This window comes from Saccopteryx bilineata, chromosome 1 (genome assembly GCF_036850765.1).
Source record: "Saccopteryx bilineata isolate mSacBil1 chromosome 1, mSacBil1_pri_phased_curated, whole genome shotgun sequence".
Lineage (NCBI taxonomy): Eukaryota > Metazoa > Chordata > Mammalia > Chiroptera > Emballonuridae > Saccopteryx > Saccopteryx bilineata.
Window position 1 is genome coordinate 195036514 of NC_089490.1, and position 17843 is coordinate 195054356.

Sequence of the window (17843 nt, forward strand, 5' to 3'; positions counted from 1 at the left end):
GTACACCCACTTTCCATCTCAGAAATATGTCCCACTATGATCCCATTGCTTTTTAAATAGGCATAATAACCATGTGTAATAAGGCATTTGGGAAAAGGCTACAAGAAAATAGCTTATTTTCTACTGAGATAATGGTTTGTGCTATATTTTTTGTAAGTTGATATTAGAAAATATGCAGATCAAGGTTAGTGTAATTTTGGTTTCTAATCCCTCCAAAACATTACGTGCAAATGCTTTGGTCATTATTTTGAGAACTTTGTTACTATAAAATGATCATAAAAAAAGGTTATAATTCAGTTCTATTTTCTACCAAAGTGATGTTTTATATCAAGAATCCAAATCTGAAAAAAAGAGAGAAACTAATTCTACTGACAAATTGAAATTTCTGGAACTAGCTCCAAAAATATTTATAGTTGTGGCACTACCCGTTTAACCTGAACTACAAAGGTTTGATAAATGTTGATGGAAATGATTGTCCTCTTTATTTCAAGTTAATCAGTGAGTAACACAATTCACTTAGTCAGCACTGGGGGTTGACATGCCAATGATGGAATATAGTGCTCTGATGCAAATATTCCTGCATTATGACTCAAGCATAGTTGGCAGAAGGCAACAGTAAAGATCAATGTGCATCCATTGTGCACTTTTTTACTTTAATAACTGAATTGGATCCTGCTCTTTATGTTAATTCAAATGGGAGATTTTGCTTTCTCTTTCTCTCTCAAATCTCTTTCTTTTTTCCCCTCACTCCTACACATAAGAAAACTCATGAACAGGATCAAAAGTGACCATAAGAATATTTATAATGATTATACTAAATTTTAAAAAACTGCTTTCTTTCAGCATATATCCTTAAAAAGTATAAGAATGGATTTAATGATTATTAATCTCCACTAGGTATTAAGCACAATGATAATATTAGATATATTTGATGTTCATTTAATTCTCTAGGAAATTCAATCAAGTATGTGAAGACGTTTGAGTGCGAACTTACGAATCAGATCCTTGGGTTTAATCTTTCCTATGCTACTTGTTCTCCCTGTAACTTTTAGTAAGGAATTGATAGTAATTAACTGATTAGTTGCTTTGTGTCCCAGATAATCTGTCTGTTAAAAATGACAAAATACTGTCTGGATTTCGTAATTGTTTGAAATTATTTTTCTTTTTCTTTCTTTTTTTTATTAATTTTACTAGGGTGACATCAATAACTCAGGGTACATATGTTTAAAGAAAACATGTCCAGGTTGTCTTGTCAATCAATTATGTTGCATACCCATCACCCAAAGTCAGATTGTCCTCCATCACCTTCTATCTAGTTTTCTTTGTGCCCCTCCCCCTCCCCCCTTACCTCTCTCTCTCCCGCCCCCAAACACCACACTCTTATCAATGTCTCATAGTTTCGTTTTTATGTCCCACCTACATATGGAATAATGCAGTTCTTGTTTTTTTTCTGATTTACTTATTTCACTCCATATAATGTTATCAAGATCCCACCATTTTGTCGTAAATGATCCCATGTCATCATTTCTTATGCCTGAGTAGTATTCCATAGTGTATATGTGCCACATCTTTTTTATCCAGTCTTCTATTGAAGGGCTTTTTGGTTGTTTCCATGTCTTGGCCACTGTGAACAATGTTGCAATGAACATGGGGCTGCATGTATCTTTAGGTATCAATGTTTCTGAGTTTTGGAGGTATATACTCAGTAGAGGGATTGCTGGGTCATAAGGTAGTTCTATTTTCAGTTTTTTGAGGAACCACCATACTTTCTTCCATAATGGTTGTACTACTTTACAGTCCCACCAATAGTGAATGAAGGTTCCTTCTTCTCCAAAGCCTTTCCAACATTTACTATTACGTGTCTTGTTAATAATAGCTACTCTAACAGGTGTGAGGTGGTATCTCATTGCAGTTTTGATTTGCAATTCTCTAATAACTAATGAAGATAAACATCTTTCATATATCTATTGGTCATTTGTATTTCTTCCTGGGAGAAGTGTCTGTTCATGTCCTCTTCCCATTTTTTTATCGGATTGTTTGTTTGTTTGTTGTTGAGTTTTATGAGTACTTTGTATATTTTGGATATTAGGCCCTTATCTGAGCTGTTGTTTGAAAATATCATTTCCCATTTAGTTGGCTGTCTGTTAATTTTGTTGTCAGTTTCTCTTGCTGAGCAAAAACTCCTTAGTCTGATGTAGTTTCATTCATTAATTTTTGCCTTCACTTCCCTTGCCTTTGGAGTCAAATTCATAAAATGCTCTTTAAAACCCAGGTCGATGAGTTTAGTACCTATGTCTTCTTCTATGTACTTTATTGTTTCAGGTCTTATATTTAGGTCTTTGATACATTTTGAGTTAATTTTAGTAGAAGGGGACAAACTGTAGTCGAGTTTTATTCTTTTGCATGTAGCTTTCCAGTTTTCCCAGCACCATTTATTGAAGAGGCTTTGTTTTCTCCATTGTGTGTTGTTGGCCCCTTTATCAAAAATTATTTGACCATATATATGTGATTTTATTCTGGACTTTCTATTCTGTTCCTTGGTCTGAATGTCTATTTTTCTGTAAATACCATGCTGTTTTGATTGTCGTGGCCCTATAATATAGTTTGAAGTCAGGTATTGTAATGCCCTCAGCTTCATTCTTTTTCTTTAGGATTGCTTTGGTTATTCAGGGTTTTTTATAGTTCCATATAAATCTGATGATTTTTTGTTCCATTTCTTTAAAAAAATATTATTGGAAGTTTGATGAGAATTGCATTAAATTTGTATATTGCTTTGGGTAATATGGCCATCTTGATTATATTTATTCTTCCTATCCAAGAACAAGGAATATTCTTTCTTCTCATTGTATTTTTTTTATTTCCCTTAACAATGGTTTGTAGTTTTCATTATATAAGTCCTTTACATTCTTTGTTATGTTTATTCCTAGGTATTTTATATTTTTTGTTGCAATCGCGAAGGGGATTATTTTTTTTTAGTTCATTCTCAAATGTTTCATTGTTGGCATATAGAAAAGCTATGGACTTTTGTATGTTAATTTTGTATCCTGCGACCTTACTGTATTGGCTTATTGTTTCTAGTAGTCTTTTTGTAGATTCTTTTGGGTTTTCGATGTATAGGATCATATCATCTGCAAAAAGTGATAACTTTACTTCTTCTTTTCCGATATGGATGCATTTTATTTCTTTGTCTTGTCTGATTGCTCTGGCTAGAACCTCTAGCACCACATTAAATAAGAGTGGAGAGAGTGGACAACCCTGTCTTGTTCCTTATTTAAGGGGGAAAGCCTTCAGTTTTGAGCCATTTAATATGATGTTAGCTGATGGTTTATCATATATGGCCTTTATCATGTTGAGATATTTTCCTTCTATACCCATTTTGTTGAGAGTCTTAAACAAAATATTGTGTTGTATTTTTTTGAATGCCTTTCTGCATCTATTGATAAGATCATGTGGTTTTTGCTTTTTGTTTTGTTGATATGGTGTATTACGTTACCCGTTTTATGTATGTTGAACCATCCTTGAGATTCTGGGATGAATCCCACTTGATCATGATGTATTATTTTTTTAATATGTTGTTGTACTTGATTTGCTAGTATTTTGTTTAGTATTTTAGCATCTGTATTCATTAGAGATTTTGGTCTGTAGTTTTCTTTTTTTGTACTGTCCTTGCCTGGTTTCAGTGTGAGGGTTATGTTGGCCACATAAAATGTGTTTGGAAGTATTGCTTCTTCTTCAATTTTTTGGAAGACTTTCAGTAAAATAATAACCAAGTCTTCTTTGAATGTTTGATAGAATTTGCTAGTATAACCGCCTGCACCAGGACTTTTATTTTTGGTGAGGTTTTTAATAGTTTTTTCTATTTCTTTCCTACTAATTGGTCTGTTTAGGCTTTCTGCTTCTTTTTGACTCAGTCTAGGAAGGTTGTATTGTTCTAGGAATTTATCCATTTCTTCTAGATTGTTGACCAGTAGATTGGGGCAGATGGGTGTCCCAATTGCCTTTCTTTGTCTGGGTTTGGCGCAACCATTAGCTTGTGTTGACTGGTTTGCCACAAGCACAGTTATTCCTCGGCTTGTATGTCCATGCCACAGCCTGGTTCGGACGTTGGTGTCGCAGTCTGGTTCTATTTACTCCCTACGCCCGCCTTAGTTCCTAAACTCTCAGTTCCCAGTGAAAGCAGCCCTTATTTAGGTTAGTGAGGAAGGCAGAGTGTTTCTTCCTCCTTATTTCCTTTGGGGTTGATTATATATTTAGTCAATTTTTCACTCAATCATACCTTTGTGTTTAGTGTGGAACTTCTGGAGGCTCCAAGTATAGATTTTTCTGTCTCTGGTTGAAGATCTTGTTGAATTTTTGGCGAGATTTATCGGTATCATTCCTTACGGCGCCATTTCTCTGATGTCATCCCCTTGTTTTCAATTTCATTTTTATTTTTTTTTATTTTAATTTTTTTGTATTTTTCTGAAGCTAGAAACAGGGAGAGACAGCCAGACAGACTCCCGCATGCACCTGACCAGGATCCACCTGGCATGCCCACCAGGGGGCGACGCTCTGCCTACCAGGGGGCAATGCTCTGCCCCTCCGGGGCATCACTCTGTTGCGACCAGAGCCACTCTAGTGCCTGGGGCAGAGGCCAAGGAGCCATCCCCAGTGCCTGGGCCTTCTTTGCTCCAATGGAGCCTTGGCTGCGGGAGGAGAAGAGAGAGACAGAGAGGAAGGAGAGGGGGAGGGGTGGAGAAGCAGATGGGCGCTTCTCCTGTGTGTCCTGGCCAGGAATCAAACCCGGGACTTCTGCACGCCAGGCTGATGTTCTACCGCTGAGCCAACCAGCCAGGGCCATGTTTGCAATTTTAATGAGAAAAGTTAAAAAATTATCATAACTCAAAAAAAAAAGGAAACACCACGTAGTGATTGTTGTTATTATTGTCCGTGTTTCACAGTTACGTCAGTGGAACTTGGAAGTTGTTAGACAATTTGCCAAAGTAACAAAGCGAGGATTTTAGACCGGGTTTTCAGCTAATATATTCTTATAAAGTCTACATCTTTGCTCTCCAGAATATTGTTGATTATTTTGGGGGGACAGAATAATAAAGGGAATGCTACTGTTTGGGTGGTAAAGATCATATATTATATTGAACTACAAAATATAATTCCATCTCCTTGTTCTTTTCTGATTTCTTCCACAAAACTTTGTACTTTTTAGATGATGTTTGTTATATATATATATAAAGTGCAATGCAACATTTTACATTGAGTAATAATTAGCCATTGGTACACTTACCTACAAGGTATACACTTTTGGAATGATTTATATCTCCATATTACATATTTTCTCCCAGCTAAAAAATGTCCTACAAGTTCTCATCTCAATAATTATTTGATTTTTGTTTCCAATATCTTTTTCTCAAATGAAACCATTCATTATAGTTAATATGTAGTCTTTGTGTTTCTTGGTCACTATCTTCCTCAGGCAGTGCTGGTTTTGCAGTATATGTTTTGGAATTCTATTTCTTTTACTGAAACCTTTAAGGCAACATTACTGTAAAATAATAATGTGCATTTATAATCACTTAGTTGAAACTCTACCTTTTTAACAGTGAAACTTTATTCTGTTACCTATACCATTCCACCCTTTGGCTTAACATTTATAGTAACATGAAAAGCAAACATGCAATAATAAGTCTGTAGAATATAGTACTTAATTTAAGTAAGCTTTCTTGACAATATCTAACATGAAAAAATAGTGGGAATACTTTCACCATAGAAATTGGCAAGCACTTCACATCAGGGCTTATCTTTCAGATAGCCAGATCTTAAAACATTTGATAGCACACCTATTTATAGAAATAAATAAAATTGTCTGACCAGGCCGTGGCACAGTGGAATAGAACATCTGTCTGGGACTCAGAGGACCCAGGTTCTAAACTCTGAGGTCAATGGCCTAAGCACCGGCTCACCAGCTTGAGTGTGGGGTCGCTGGCTTAAGCATGGGATAACATGTGGTTATTATGTAATTCTAATTAAGTATTTTTTTCTTATTGCTTATCATATGTATGCAAAAACTGCTTATATCAGGTAAACTAGAGCAAAGATAACTTGTAACTATTGCCAAACAAATGTTCAAAAAGACACTTTCTGAAAACATGATTTCGTTCTCAACACTGGCAGCAGCATTTTGCAAAAATAAGGCTCACGTAACAGTGTCACCAGGAGAGCTGGGACAGTCTTGTTGCCATGTCATTCTAAACTCTTAGATTAAAAGAAGCAGAGTTTAAGGGCATCAAAGAGTTTGAGAGCAGATGTAAAGAATTATGTTTTGAGAGATCGTGTGTGTGTGTGTGTGTGAACTGATGTCTGTGTTTTGATAAATGTTGCATGATTAGTAGAATAATTGAGTAAGTAGATGACAAGATATATTTTGCTTAACACAAAGACTTTATTTCATACTTACAATGTTGAACTAAAGACAACATAACTGAAAGAGTATTTGAAAGATTTTTTCTTTTTTTGCAGTTAATTCACATTCTGTTTCTTGTTGAATTTGGGCAAGTTATCAAAGCATAGCACAAACTGATGCATCATTCAGGTCTCAACGTGGAGTGTTAACTAAAGACAGTTCAAGCTTTATTTCCTTTGGTAAGCCGCTCAGAGCCGCTAACTTTAAAATACTGTCAGTTGTGAATGGATGCCAGAATTTGAAAGGTATTTTAAAGGTTTTTGAAAATTCTATCACCAGGATTCTTAGATAACTTTTAAACTTCCACTGTACTGACATTACACTTGAAGACAGAGCTGTAGCACTTTAGTTCAACATATTTCTGAAAGAATTAAGAATTAGATGGCACCAAACCATTTTATACAGATAACATAAACCAAAACGATTTTTCATGACAAACAGTAAAATCATCATCAAGCATAAGTAGATCTAATTTGGATTACTTGAGCAAATGTTAGCTTTATAAAATATTAAGAGCTTTTAAAATTGTAGATAAAGTAAGATTTAACATCTACTTAGTGAATATAAATAATTTTCTTTAAAACAACATTTAGTATTATAAATACCTCAGTTTGAATTAAATTGAAGTAGCTCAGATGTTTATGGTCGAAAAAAATTCTGATATTATCCTCATCAATATTATGTACACAAGCCTAGGTAATGCAATATAAAGGAAAGGACGCACAAAGACTATTAACATAATAGCAAATACCTCTCTATACATTTAGAAATTATTTATTTTGGATCTGATTAATAACAATTATTGCTCTTTGGATTCTCGGAAATAAAAACTCACACACAAAGAATGTTATCTACCAGGAGAAGAGCGGAACTAGAGAGAACTGAGCTGCCAGCTTGCAGTAGCCGTTTATGCCACAGCCAAATTGGAAGGAGCAGTTGTGTCTTGAAGTGCTGTGATAATATGAGCAAGAGACTTAACAGAAGAAAGCTTCGCCTCCCCCATTCCATTTTTCTCTTTGGAATAGCACAGGGCAAGGTTCAAGGGTTTGAGCAGAGCTGGAGACTGTCTCACTGATGAAGGAGACTAGAGGGAAAAAAACAAGGGCTCTCCTCTTTTATAGACTCCAGTTCAGAGAGGGGGAAGGAGAGGAAGGGCTAAGAAGGGGAAGGTGTTGAAGACTGAGTCAGAGCAGAGAATAATGTCTTAAAGATGCTCAACCTTTCTCTCACAAGTGGGTCTCAATCAGCACAGGTGCCTCAGGAAGACCTTGGCCACATGTTTCCAAAAAGGAGGCCTCCAAATGAAGACAGTTGAACTTGGAATGCAGACATTCATTACCTGAGAGCATTATAGCCCAGGAGCACTTGAGCCCTTGATTGCAGATGGCTTTCGGGAGTGCAGTTCACTGGCTGTGCACCAAGCCTGATGTGGGAGGACAGGTTTTCCTGTGAAGTATTGTCTATAGCGGAGCTTGAAGAAATCAAACATAGGATTTTGACCTGGAGCCAGACCTCTCCTTATCTGTAAGAATCTAAATACTAAATATTAAAAATAGTTTTAAGTCCTTATATCTATCCAACTTACTTAAAATTAATTTATAAATAAGTGTATCAAAATAAATTCTTATAGATTAATATATTGTCGCAGATGAAATTAAAGAAAAATAAATATAAACTCACATAACTTAGAAGTATTTTGTAAATATTTGTAAACTGAACTTAATAGAATGAATTGGTATACATTTACATATGGCTATCAATATACTGATGAAATTGAAAAAGGATGACTTTCTTTTTAAATTATTCAACCAAAAATATTCTCTCTAACTAAAATTTTAGAGCCAAAATAGTATGTGACAATAAACATATTCTATATTTCATTTAGTGTTCAGAAGTTGCATATCATTGTCATTTGACTGATTTAATAAATAAAAATGAAAATAGAGGTGCCTACGGCTTTGATAACTACAGAAATTAGTATATTTGGTTGAGAAGTCAGAAAGGATTTTTGGAAATAGCACATGGTACTTAAAGAAAAATTAAAAAGGCCATATTGAACAGAAAAGAAACACACAGTTGGACGTTATATTTACTTGGGGGAAAGGGGTATTACATGCCAGAATAAAAAATGTGAATTTTATCTGAAAAACAAGTAAAAACTCTGATAAGTATCTTGCTTATGAAGAAAATTAATGAAGTGGAGAGATATCTTTAATGAAATAATATTCACATATCAAAAATTAACTCTTTTGAGATGTACAGTTTTTAGTATAGTCAAAGTTGTACAACCATCACCACTGCTTAATTTTAGACAATTGTCATCACTCTGAAAGAGATATTTTAGGCAAATTATTCTGACAGAGCAGAATACTTAGATGAAAGAAATTGTAGCAAGTATAATAAAAGAGATACTGTATAAACCCAATTCAAATGGGCCTTGATATAAACATCCATGAACTTCCATGAAAGGTAGCTGCTTATTTATGTAAAGGGCAGAAAGTCATCTGGGTTTCAGCAACAATTGTCCTATAGATGTATACAGCACCGAGAACTACTTCCGTTTCCTCACCCCTACAGCTCTTTATACTGAGTCCAATTCCTCCTCTCTCACTGCTTTGCTGTGTTTTCTTTCTCTTGGAAAAATTAGGGCTGAAGACAGAACATACACTTTATACTTTAAACTCTGTAAGAAAAAGAAAAACTGATTCTTTTATTAGTGAATTAAAATTTCAGTGGAAAGATGCACTGAGTTTAGCATTTTGACTAATTTCTAGAATTTCTTTTTTTGCAGGGAAATAGCTGATAGTTTAGAAAGCATTCAAATTAGAGTTTACAAGTAATGATGCTGAGTTAAGATACAGTGTTATGAGTGATCACTAATTCCAATAATGGTATAAAAAATAGAGACAAAATTAGAGTCATACAATTGTATAATAAGAAATATATTCTGTTCCATAGAATTAAATAATAATGCTAAATTATGTCTCACTGAACAAGTTGAAAAATGAGTTGCTAAATTGGGACTTCTTGGCAAGACATTTAGGAATGATTGTGAATAATTATTAACATCTAATTTGTTAGTCATAGAAAAGTTAAGAAATTGACTAATATCTTCCCATGAATAATTTGAAAATGTTATCCCAGGAGATGTTCAATGTAGTTTTTAAAACTTAGCTTTACTTTTAATATATATATAATGTGATCACAGTTCAAAATTATTATTATTTTTTAAATCTAGGCTACTTTATAATCTATGGAGGTGATAGGCAGAATGCAATATATTACTGTTTGGACAAAAACTGGGCTGCCGAGTATGTTTAACATAAAATGCAATAGCTACCTGATTCTGTAGCAGGAATAAGCAAATGAAAGAACTAAGTTGATATTGAATTTTCTGGATATTATGTCTTCTACAAAGTGATCGTAATGTCAGAAAATATTTGATAATTGAGTTTCATAAAATGCATTGATATAAAACTACATGGGAATGTCAATACACTGAAAGAATCAGAAGAATATGACTCCTTTTTAAATTACACAATTGTCTCTCTAAATGAAAACCAAAGCTAAAAATAACATGTGGCAATTACCCTATACTAAATTCCACTTAGTGTTCAATATTTTCACATTATGGTCATTTGACTCATTTAATAAATAAAAATGAAAAAAAAGTCTTGCTGTTTTGATCTCTCTTTGCAAAATATTTAGTTTATTTTCTCAAGTCCTCAATTTGATCATTTTGAAAAATATATCTACTTTTCCATTGCTTAGGAAATTTTGGTATTACAGTTTTGTCTTGTTATATTTGTGTCTATAAGTGATGCTAGTTGTGTCAATTATTCTTGTTTCCTTAGCACTTCTTTATTTAAATAGAAACAAACAGCTAACTTTATTCACCTATTTAAATTTTTGTTTATGTAATGCCAAAACATAAAAGTTTAGCACTTTTAAATTGATGTATGTTTCTTCCAAGTGAAAATTATGCACATATAGGCCAATGCAATTTGTTCTTAGTTGAGAATGTTCAAGTGGAAGACACATGGCAACTACTACTGTTCTGTTCAGATCTAAATAAGCAATCTGACCACATCGCAACCAGCATTTATCACAGCTCTACACGGAGATCTGAGTCAGCTCTTGTTAGGGACATATACTTTAGCAGTCTTAAAACACAAATAGCTTTGTGAAGAGGTATTAAAATAATATTTCCTTTGTTTGTTTGTTTCTTTTTTTGTATTTTTCCGAAGTGAGAAGTGGAGAGACAATCAGACAGACTCTTGCATGCGCCCAACCGAGATCCAGCCAGCATGCCCACCAGGGGGTGATGCTCTGCCCACCCAGTGCTGCTCCATTGTGGCTGGAGCCATTCTAGTGCCTGAGGTGGAGGCCATGGAGCCATCCTCAGTGCCAGGGCCAACTTTGCTCCAATGGAGCCTTGGCTGCGGAAGCGGAAGAGAGAGACAGAGAGAAAGGAGAGGGGGAGGGGTGGAAAAGCAGACAGGTGCTTCTCCTGTGTGCCCTGGCCAGGAATCGAACCTGGGACTTCCATGTGCCAGGCCAACACTCTACTGGCCAGAGCCAATATTTCCATTTTATTTATTTATTTATTTATTTATTTATTTATTTATTTATTTTTGCATTTTTCTGAAGCTGGAAACGGGGAGAGACAGACAGACTCCCGCATGCGCCCCACCGGGATCCACCTGGCACTCCCACCAGTGGGCGACGCTCTGCCCACCAGAAAGTGATGCTCTGCCCCTCCAGGGCGTCACTCTGTTGCGACCAGAGCCACTCCAGCGCCTGGAGCAGAGGCCATGGAGCCATCCCCAGCGCCCGGGCCATCTTTGCTCCAATGGAGCCTTGCTGTGGGAGGGGAAGAGACAGACAGAGAGGAAGGAGAGGGGGAGGGGTGGAGAAGCAGATGGGTGCTTCTCCTGTGCGCCCTGGCCGGGAATCAAACCCGGGACTTCTGCACGCCAGGCCGATGCTCTACCACTGAGCCAACCGGCCAGGGCTAATATTTCCATTTTTAAAAGCTGTTCTTACTTTAGAAACATCCAAATTTTGCTAATTGGACTTTTTTTTTCCCACTGCTGATTTTGTTTCCAGCTAAAGCACTACTAAAGCGAGTGAGAGATTCACCAGGAAGCAAGTTACTTTCCCAATCACATTAGGGTACACTTTTTACAAGACTAATATCTTGGCCTGTAAATTTCTATGAGGTAGGGATTTCAGGATACGGAGAGAAGAAATACCTATGATATGAAGGAATCTTAAAGTGTATATAAAACATGACATCATTTTCTCAAATGAATAAGAAAACAATGATTAAATGCCATGAATTAAAATGGTGAGGAGTGTCATCATCACATAAATTAATTAAGCTACATCATCTTCAGGTTTGTTTTAATTTTTTACCATTTTGATGTGATTGCATTCAACTATGGGAATCCCATAGTCAGTTTAAGATTATGCCATTATATATATTCCCAAAACTACTTCAGAGTTAATAATAAACCAGAATTGCATGCTTTATGTACACCAAAAATTTTTCAGGAGTTCCAATTGAAAAAGACTTTAATCATCTTAGTTGGCTGCAATGTTTTTTAAAATGGCAAAAGGCCAAGAAAGTCTTATGTAACTGTGGTATATCCATTTCAATATGTTTCAGAAATGCACTGGTCTTACATGATTTTTTTTAAAAGGCACTTTGGAATCAAGGTGTTAGAATGTACAGCTTTTATGACTTTAGTTTAATGGGCTGTCAACTGTCCTGGCAGCTGCACTACAAAGCTATGCATGTCTTTAATCTTCAAAGGAAAAAGAAAGTAAAGAGAATAAATTCAGCTATTAGCTTGAAGGTAAAAACAAATGAGAGGAGAAGGTGAAAGCAAACTGTATTAGAGTTACTTAGTTTTCTTAATAGAAATATGAAATTTGCATACCAATGTATGATAAATAATATATATGTGTTTATAATTCTGTTTTCTATGGAAGCATTCTGAAGTGATTTAATAATAATAGAACTAAACAGTATAATTCTGAACATTTAAATAAAATATTATTTTGACTAAATTTAGATTTGTCAAGGTTGAATTATTTGATTTTTACCTTGAAAAAAATACTTTTTACTTTTTTTTCTTTCTTTGTGACAGAGACAGAGAGAGGGCCAGATAGGGGCAGATAGGGGCAGACAGACAGGAAGGGAGAGAGATGAGAAGCATCAATTCTTTGTTATGGCTCCTTAGTCTCCTTAGTTGTTCATTGATTGCTTTTTCATATGTACCTTGACCGAAGGGCTGAGGCAGAGTGAGTGACCCCTTGCTCAAGCCAAGGACCTTGGGCTGAAGCCAGTGACCTTGGTCTTCAAGCCAGTGACCATGAGGTGTAATCCCACGCTCAAACCAGCAACACTGTGCTCAAGCTGGTGAGTTCTTGCTCAAGCAGGCAACATCAGGGTTTTGAACATGGATCCTCCATGTCCCAGTCCAACACTCTATCCACTGTGCCACCACCTGGTCAGGCAATATATTTTTTACTTTTATACCTTGTAGAAATTTTGCATTTTAATACAGCCATAAGACTTTTAATGATTATATCAAACATTCCTGCTAGCATCCTTTGGCGATTATTGTTTTAAATTTAAATTTAACTTTATTAAATAAATATATATACATAGATTTTTGTTCAATAATTTCACAAGGCTACTCCATTCCCCATACAAGTTTTTATTTCTAGAAAAAATGTATTACAGTATACTTTAATCATATGTTTAACAACTTTTTCACAATTCATTATCAAGTTTAATATATGGATGGGTAGGCAGATAAAGAGATGAATGAGCCTGGCTTGTGATGGTGCAGAGAATAAAGCATTGACCTGGAATGTTGAGATAGCTGGTTTAATACTGTGGGCTTGCCCAGTCTCGCCACATATGATAAGCAATTAGTGAACAACTAAAGAGAATTAACTATGAGTTGATACTTCTTGCTCTACCTTCCTTTCTCTCCCCTCTCTCTGTAAAATTAATAAATAATATCTTTAAAAAATAGTATAAAATATTTTTATAAAGATGAATGAATGGATAGACAGATGGTTTTTTGAGCAAAATAAAATTTAGCTTTCTTATTCTTGTTCCCAATAGACTCAAATGTGTACATACACATTGTTTCTTCCCATTCAAGTACAGTCATATCACAGTTTTTCTACCAAGCAGCCAAAGAATTTTTACCTATGGTTCTCAAACTCTTCCAATAAATAGAAGAGAAAAAAGTACTTTCAAATTCATTTTATTATAAAAGGTGAGCATTGCCCAAACACCAAAATAAAACAAGGATGATAGAATAAAATAAAATTACAGATCAATATCCCTGATGAAATTAGATAAAAAAGTTTTTAATAAAGTATTACCAAATCAAATTAAAAAATACATTAATAGGATCATATGCCATGACGAAGGGGATTTTATTCCAGGCTGCAAGGATAGTTTAGTATTTGCAAAAAAAAAAGCAATATGATGCATCACATTAACAAATAATGGAAAAAAATCATATGATCATCTATAGAAATGCAGAAAAGTACGTGATGAAATTAAACTTTCATTTATGATTTTTAAAAATTTGGTATAAAGGAAACATATCTCAGCATAAAAAAGGCCATATATGGCATGCCCATAGCTAACATCATACACAGTGGTGAAATGCTAAAAATTTCTTCCTCTGAGATCAGGAACAAGACAAGAAATTTCCACTATGACCAAGTTTAGTCAATACAGTACTGACAGTCTTAGCTGGCACAATTAATCAAGAAAAGAAATAAAAGCTATATAAATTCAAAAGGAAGAAGTAAAACTGTCACTATTTGTTGAAGACATGAGTTTACATATAGAAAAGCCTAGGGTCTCCACCAAAAAACCATTACTAAAAAATAAATTCAATAAAGTTGCATGGTACAAAATCAGCATACAAAGTATCTTATGTTCCTATATAGTAACAGTGAACTTTCAGAGAAATTAAGAAAAAAATTTTGTTTATGATTGCATCAAAAGGAATAACATACATAGGAAAAAAAATTAACCAAATAGCCTTGGCTAAATAGCTGTGTTGGTTAAAGCATGAGCCAGATACGCACAGGTTGTGGATTTGATCTCTGGTCAGGGCACATTCAAGAGCAAATTGATGTTTCTGTCTCTCTTTTTCTCTCTCTCCCTTCCTTTTTCTCTACAATCAATCAATACATTTTTAAATATTTAACAAAGTAAGCATAAAACCTGTGCACTGAATACTGTAAGGCATTAATGAAAAATATTGAAAAATAAATAGAAAGACATTTTTGCTCATCATTTGGAAGATTTAATATTGTTACATTGTCCATAATACCCAAAGAAATCTACATAGTCTATGCAATCCTTATCAAAATTCCAGTTTCATACTTTACAGAGATAGAACAAACCATTTTAAAAAATGTATAGAACCACAAAAAATCAATAGCCAAAGCAATCTTGAGTATCAAGCACAAAGCTGAAAACATTATGCTCCTAGATTTCAAGCTCTGTCACAAAGCTACAGTATTGTTATAAAAACAGACAAATAGATGAAAATAAGAGAATAGAAATCCCAGAAATAAACTCACACATATATCATCAATTTTTGACAACAGTGGCAAGATTGCACAATAGGAAAAAGTTTCTTCAATAAATGGTGTTGGGAAAAGGAAGCAACTACACACAAGAGAATGGAATAGACAACTGTCTAGTTCCATATATACCACATACAAAACTTAAAGTGTATTAAAAACCTGAGGGAGGGAGGGAGAGAGTTAGGGGAGGGGGAGGGGCACAGAGAACTAGATAGAGGGTGGCGGAGGACAATCTGACTTTGGGCGAGGGGTACGCAACATAATTTAATGACAAAATAACCTAGACATGTTTTCTTTGAATATATGTACCCTGATTTATTAATGTCATCCCATTACCATTAATAAAAATTTATTTAAAAAAAATAATAAAAAAGAAAAAAAGAAAACCTGCATGCAAGACCTGAAACTATAAAACACTTAGAAGAAATCCTAGGCAGTATACTACTTAACTTTGGTCTTGGTGATGAGTTTTTGGATCTGACTCCAAAAGCAAAGACAATAAAAGCAAAATAATTTGACTCCATCAAACTAAAAAGCTTCTAGACACTAAGGGAAAACAACAAAATAAAAAGGCAACCTACTGAATGGGAGGAAAACATTTGCAAATCATATATTCAGTAAGTGGTGAATACCCAGAATATATAAAAAACTCATACAACACAATATAAACAAACAAACAGATTAAAAGATAGGTAAAAAATCATAGTAGACATTGTTTTTCCAAAGACCTCAGATGGCTAGCTAGCTCATGAAAAGATGTTTTACATCACTAATCATCAGAGAATTTCAAATCAAACTCATAGATATGTAGATCTAAAAGATCTACAAATCTTTTAGAAAAACTAGTATTCTGTGCAGGAAAGGGAACCCTTATGTACTGTTATTGCGAATATAAATTGATGCAGCCACAGAAAAGTTATAGGGGTTCCTCAAAAAATTAAAAATGGAACAACCATTTCATCCTGAAATTCTATTTCTGGGTTTTGATTTAAAGAAGGTAACTAAAACTCTTATTTCAAAAAAAGAAATGCACCTCTATGTTCTTTGAAGCACTAGTTACAATAGCCTAGCTATGAAAGCAACCTAAATACTTAAATGGATGAATGGATGAAGATGTGGAAAATATATGTAGACATAAAGAAGAATGTAGTCTTGTCATCTGCAATGACATGGATAGACCTGGAAGGTGTTAAGCTAAGTGATACTAGTCAGAGAAAAACAAATACCATATTATTTTCATTATATATGATATTTAAAAATAAACAAAACAGCCCAAAACAAACCTCATGGTTACAGAGAAGAGATTGGTTGATGCCAGAGGGAAGAAAGGTTTGGAGGTGGACAAATGGGTAAAGGGACCAAGAGGTAAAAATTTCCAGTTATAAAATGAGTCATCAGGACATAATGTATAGAGTAATGACAATAGTTACTAATACACTGTATTGTATATTTGAAAGTTTCTAAAGAGTAAATCTTTAAAGTGCTCATCAGATGAAAAAAAAATTATAACGTTATATAGTGAAGGATGATAACTAGACTTATTGTGATCATTTTGCCATGTATGCAAATATTGAATCATTATATTATTTATACATCTCGAACTAATATATTATGTCAATTATATTACAATAAAACTTAATTTAAAAAAGCAAGAGCAGGCAGTGAGCAAAGCATTAGCAAATGTAAATAGATTTGCATCTGTTTAGAATTATGCTATTTATTTGGTCTCTTTCTCTGTGTTGTTAAGTTTCTCTAAATACCTGTATGCATTTATAATGCCTACAAAATACACTCTCGATAGGTATTTTAAACCGATCTCTGTTATGTTTATGACAGAAAAGCAAATACTTTGAACAACTCAAGGAGAATAGACTCTGTAACAACTTACAACAGTACTGAAAATAGCCAGATCCAGGTCATTCAGCCAACATTGGAGTTTGTTAGATTCCAGGCTCTGTTGTAGATACCTGGGATATATTGGGAAGCCAAACAACAATATGTGCCCATGCAGGACTTAATTTCTAGCATGAAGTAAAAAAGAATATTCTGATACTTCCTGTGTATATTAAAGAGGAAAATACAAAGGCAGTGTCGTATCATAATAATTTCTGTAGAGATGAAATCACCTTGCCTTCAATCAGCCACGTCTAGGAGCATTTTCTTCAGACAACATTCAGAATTCCTCAGTGTTAGTGACTGCTGGTCACAACTGATGGAAGAATATACATGCTTGAAGCCATATGCAGTCAATGTGGGGATTGCCTCAAAATCCATGCACCAGGTCCAGATCACATCTACTATGGTTATTTGGAATAGTGTTTGCAACCATTTTATAAATCTTTGGTTTAGATACATCTGGGCTTTTATTTTGTAAGGTTGTCATCTCTTCATCTAAAACAGTTTTGTCTAAAAACATTGAAGACAGATTGCATGGTGCAGGGGCCGGGAGGAAGAAATATTTGGCTTTATATATTCTTCGGGTGATCCTAAGGCTTGTGAAAATCAACCAAACAAAGGAAATTATAAAAGAAAAAAGAGAGAAATTTAAAAATATATTACAATGTCAATAAAATACAGCACAATGCTCTGTGTTTTTCTGTTGCAGAGAAAAATGTTTTAAAACACATAAATTTATGTGAACTGCCGAGTTTTTATGACAATTTTTATCTATTTTACCTTGCAAATATAAACAAGGTTAAATAAATATTATGCTTGTATTATGTAGCTTGGACAGGGACAGGTCTTATGA